The following is a 5,766-nucleotide window of genomic DNA, read 5'->3' as shown; positions in this document are numbered from 1 at the left end:
TGAAAAGACAGCCTGGCTAGAGGAAATGGGTCCTGAAGGAGAGAAATGAGAGATCACTCTGGAAAGGAAGTCTGGGGCTGGTTCCTGAGGGAAGTCCCCTGAGATCCAACATCTTCTTCTGTTCCTTCTACCCACAGGTCAGGAATTACACAGATATTGTTTGCTCTGCAGACCTGAGCTGCCTCTTAAGGGTGCTGATTACACAGCCTTCTTCATCTCAGGCTACGTCCAGATGGATCACAGAATCCTCACCACAAGGGAGCTGGCCAGCCTGACCTGGAAGGTGGGGGCTTTCCTGCCATTGGTGCCTATTGCTTTGGGCTTGCATACTCAGTACAGGTTGACACCTAACTCTAATACCACCTGCTATGCCAACAGGACCACCCAGAAACTCAACCAAGGCACCACAGACTGCTGGGGAAACGTTCTTGCTGTTTTAAATAACATGTCCAGGCCGGGCACAATGGCTCACGCCAGTAATCCCAGCACTTTGGGAGGCCGAGGAAGGCGGATCACCCGAGCTCAAGAGTTCAAGACCAGCCTGGCCAACATGGTAAATCCTGTCTCTACTAAAAATACACACACACAAAAAAATTAGCTGGGTTGGTGGCACACACCTGTAGTCCCAGCTACTCGGGAGGCTGAGGCATGAGAATCACTTGAACCTGGGTGGCAGAGGTTGCAGTGAGCCGAGATCACACCACTGCACTCCAGCCTGGGTGACAGACCAAGACTCTGTCTTAATAAAAAAAAAATAAATAAATAAATAACAAGTCCATCATCAGTTAGGCCCTGACCAAATGGGCTAGGGGACATGAGGACAGATGGGGACGGGGAAAAAAAGGAGCAGATACCTCAGCTCAGGTCCTCATCCCCAGCTGGGTTCCCTTCTCCTCCAAGGAATCCTTTCCAGGAGTGGAGAAAGAGGCATCTCAGTCAGACAGCCAGGGTCCCTGGAGGCCAGACTTTTTCATCCCCTTTCATATGTGAAGAGGCTGAATAATCATCTTATCCCCCTGTATTAGCTCATTCTCACATTGCTGTAAAGAACTACCTGAGACTGGGTAATTTATAAAGAAAAGAGATAGAGCCAGGCATGGTGGCTCATGCCTATAATCAAAGCACTTTGGGAGGATGAGGTGGGCAGATCACCTGAGGTCAGGAGTTCGAGACCAGCCTGGCCAACATGGTGAAACCCAGTCTCTACTAAAAATACAAGAATTAGCTAGATGTGGTGGCCTGCGCCTGCAATCCCAGCTACTCAGAAGGCTTAGGCAGGAGAATCACTTGAACCTGGGAGGCAGAGGTTGCAGTGAGCCAAGATCCCACCACTGCACTCCAGCCTGGGCAAGACAGTGAGATCATATCAAAAAAAAAGAAAAAGAAAAAAAGAAAGAAGAAAAGAAAAGAAAGGAAAGGAAAAAAGAAAAGAAAAGAGGTTTAATTGACTCATGGTTCCACAGGCTGTACAGGAAGCATGGCTGGGGAGGCCTCAGGAAACTTACAATCATGGCAGAAGATGAAGTGGAAGCAGGCATGTCTTACATGGCTGGAGGAGGAAGAAGAGAGAGTGAAGGAGGAGGTGCTACACACTTTAAACAACCAGATCTCATGAGAACTCACTCACTATCAAGAGAACAGCAAGGGGAAATCTGCCCCCATGATCCAAACCGTATCACCTGCCTGTATTATCTCTGTGTGTGTGTGTGTGTGTGTGTGTGTGTGTGTGTGTGTGTGTGTGTGATGGGGTCTCACTCTGTCACCCAGGCTAGAGGAGCATGATCATAGCTCACTCACTGCAGCCTCAAATTTGAGGGATCCTCCTGGGCTCAAGCTATCCTCCTGCCTTAGCCTCCCAAGTAGCTAGGACTGTGCCTAGCTAAAATACCAAACTCTTGATTTCAGCTCCTTTTGTCATCATTTGTCCATTTCTTCTACAATCTTAAATTTTTTTGACTGGGGTTTCTATGTTGCTGAATTTGGTGACATTTTCACTAACCCAGAACACACACACACACACACACACACACACAGCCCCATTAAAGTTCTTTCCTTCAATGAAATTGGCAAAGGGGCATAAAGAAAACTGGAACCTAAGGACCCAGTGAGGAAGCAAAGTTCCACTTTCCACTGGAAACTGGTCTTTTACAATAATCCCATTGCACCTAGGAGCTGGACCAGGCTGTTATTTTAGAGTTTAAAAGTTGTCCTCCCTTCTTCTACCTGGCTACTGGCTTGGGGCTTTAGGTGGGTGAGGCCTACCTCCACAAGAAAAATCCACAGTGAAAATGGTGACAGTTGGAGGGTGCTGGAGTTGAGCTTAGCCTTCCTCACTTCAGAAGAGCTAAATGCATACAGGAGTGCAACAGAAGTCAGGAATCTATTTCCAGAGGGGCCAGAGAGGGGCAAGGGCCTTCCTGCTCTAGGGCCCTTCCCCAGAAGAGGTTAGCTATGGGTCAAGTCTCTACCTCCTCCCCAACCCCCATTCTCCATTGCATCCTTGGAACCAGGAGCCCAGAAACCTGCCAGCCCAGATGACCAGGACCATGTTTGAGATGCATAAATTTGGTCCTCTGGATCCTTCAAAAGTACACTGTATTTGTCACTCCCCGTAGACCCTCATGCAATAAGTTCTTCATGCTCTGTACATCGATTCTTTTTCTCCAGCAGTTCTGAGCAATGCTTCAAAAACGAAACATCAGATTCCTTGTAAAGTTAAAAGGAACAGATTTTTTCCCCACATACCATGAATTTCTCATTGATTGGTTTAGTTACAATATCTCATGTGTCCACAGGTATGTTTTAAAAGTTCCTTTATGGGGCAGGGAGAGCATTTTTTTAATACTCTGGTTTCACTTTTTTGCATTTAAATACTTTCTCACATACTCAATATTTATAAAAGGGTTAGAGTTCATTTTAACAAATCCCATTAAATAGGCAGGGCTTTTCAAGGTCTTGCCTATGAATTTCCTCATTTCAAGCACTGTTTAGTCCAGGTAAGCTCCAATAGAACCTGAGAACTTGGGACTGCCAGGCCAACTCTAGGTACTAGTTCCTGACATTTCTTTAAATGTTTGGGTGGTCACATTTGTTTTCTTTGGTCATACTTACCCAACTGGACCTCTTTTTTGTTGAAATGTGAACTCTACTGCTAGCCAGTTAAAGTTCATTGTTTTTCAGAACTTTGATTTTGAAGATGAATATGACTTTAACATGGCCATCATGTACTGCTTTTTCGTAGTTAATTCAAAACAGAGCAGAACTCTGGGGATTAGTTCAACAGAAACAATGTATTCTTCAGGATCTTTCTCTAAGTAGAGGAACTTTCTTGACCCTTACACAGCAATATAGGTCTTTTTGGACTACCAGCTCATGGTTATTCTTAATGTGATCCAGACCCCAGGGCCATCCCCAAGAAAAGGAAGCAAAGCACCTCCCCATAGTAGGCCTGTGCTAGACACAGTGGACACACAGTGGAAACAAGGTCCCTGCCCAAAGACCTCAAAATTTATTGTGAGAGATGAATCGGTAATTAAATAGCTGATTATTTTAAAAGCCCTAATACAGTTGTGTTTCATGTACATAACTGTAAATGAATGTAAAAAGTGCTGTAAAATCACAGTGGGAGGGATTCATTCTTGCAGTGAGGAAGAAGGATGAGGATTGAGGAAGACTTCAAAGAGGTGAGTTTTGAAATAGGGTTTGAAGGACAAGTAAGAGTTTACTAGGCAGAGATGCATGGAAAGAACATTCCAGGCAGCAGAGACAGCTAAAATAAATAAATAAATAAGTCGCAGAGTAAGGAAAAGGATGGGAATGAGAAGTGGTTCAGTGTTACTACAGCATAGAGCAAGCTTGTCCAACCCACAGTTCAGGATGGCTTTGAATGAGGCCAACACAAATTAGTAAACTTTATTAAAATATGAGATATTTTTACAATTTTTGTTTTGTTTTGTTTTTGCTTATTAGCTATCATTAGTATTAGTGTATTTTATGTGTGGCCCAAGACAATTCTTCTTCCAGTGTGGCTCAGGGAAGCCAAAAGATTGGACACCCCTGGCATAGAGTATTTTGGGGTGACATGATGGGAGCTGGAGAAGTAGGTAGGGGTCAGAATTCAGAAGGCCTTGGACACCAGCCTAAAGGCTTAGAGTTGCTCGCATTGGCCATGCACTCACCAAAGGTGTTCAAGTCCCTCTTTTGGCTGTTAGATTGGATGGGCTCAATCTTTTGGCCCTCTGTCTCTAGAACAGAGCCGCTGCTTTTCTACTGGGCCCACTATTTCTTCCTGGTCCTCTGATCCCCTTAGCACTACACAGATCTCGATATTTGACTCAGGTATCAAGGCTCTGAAAATGATCAAGATTTAGAGGAGATTGCTCATTTTCAGAAAGAGTTTTATATTCTCCCTCTGGCCTTATACACTACAGGCAAATGGCACCGATGTTTTGGAGTTGGGCCAGTTGGGCCTTTTCTCCCCTCAAGAGAGGAGGATTTGATATTCAGTGTTTCTGAATTTCATGCTTAGTTCTTAACCCATTTCCCATTTGCCCTAAGAAATAAGTGCTGGCAGCAAGCTGCACTGTTTTTTTCTAAACGGGAAATGGGTTAAGCATTTGTGATCACCACTGAATGAGTGCCAGAGCTGGTTAGTGATCTTCCTGTTCAATCCGAGGTCACCTAACTAGATAACAAAGAGCTGAAACTAAAAGTCCGGTCTCCTGACTCCCAATCCAGTACTCTTTGTGGTGTGCTCCAGCTTCTGGCTCTGCTTAGCCAATTATGGAACAGACAGAATGTACTTGGCTGCCCCAAACAGGGCTAAAGGGCAGTTCTGTTCCCAAAATGGAATTCTGTTGTGCCTCAAGCTAGGCAGCATAATTGTGTGTCTTTTGGTAACTCCCTGTCTTCTTCTGTAAAATGGGAGTAGAGCCTACTTAATCCTGCAGCTACTTCTAAGATCAGGGATTGGGGCGTGGTGGGGTGTTCTGCAGCTGTTTTGTGATGGATGAGGGATGATGGATCTATGTTCAAGTAGCGGAATCTTAGAGTCAGGAGTTGGAAGGAATCTTGGAGGTGGTCTGTGGTGACAGGAAGCCTCTTCCAATAGACTGAACACGGAAGACTTCCTAGAGCCAGAGGACAAGGGTTTCTTTCCTCTTAGCAGTGAGCTTCTTGTTTTTGGAAATGCTCAAGCCAAGAATGGATGTTCAAGCAGAGGGGATTCCGCTCGGAAGGGGCTTTCTGCACTGAAGTGGTGGCCAGCGGGAAACTCCAGGTTTCCAACTCCTGCACAAATCCTTTCTAATATCCATCCACTCAGGTGAGCTGGCAGGGCAGTAGCTGTGCAGGGTTCAGGGTCATTATATGTCAATGACCTTCAGCACGGATTACTAACAACAGTAACAACCGTTACCGTTTACTGCTTTCCTATTAAGCACCATGCACTGTGCATAACATGTTATCTTTATCTCATATCTAGAATTTTGGGAGGTACTTTGAATCATTACGATCTATCTACTTCTTAGGTGAGGAAATAGAGGTTTAAAATTTAGTCCACAGTCTCGCAAGGATGGAGCCTGGATCAAATTTTGGGTTATCAGATTCCAATCACGTTTCTTAGCTTTTCTTTTTTCCAACTCCAGTTTCTGTCTTGCTCCAAAAAAGGGGAAGGAGCGGCTGCGGCGCTCGGTTTCCCGCCTCCTAGGGAAGGGAAGGGAGACGAGCAGCGCGGAGGCTGGGGCCCCCTTCCGGGCGGGGCCTAGT

Source organism: Pan paniscus, chromosome 1 (assembly GCF_029289425.2).
Source record: "Pan paniscus chromosome 1, NHGRI_mPanPan1-v2.0_pri, whole genome shotgun sequence".
Classification (NCBI taxonomy): Eukaryota; Metazoa; Chordata; class Mammalia; order Primates; family Hominidae; genus Pan; species Pan paniscus.
The sequence above is the reverse complement of the archived record's forward strand: the minus strand, read 5'-3'. Positions refer to the sequence as shown.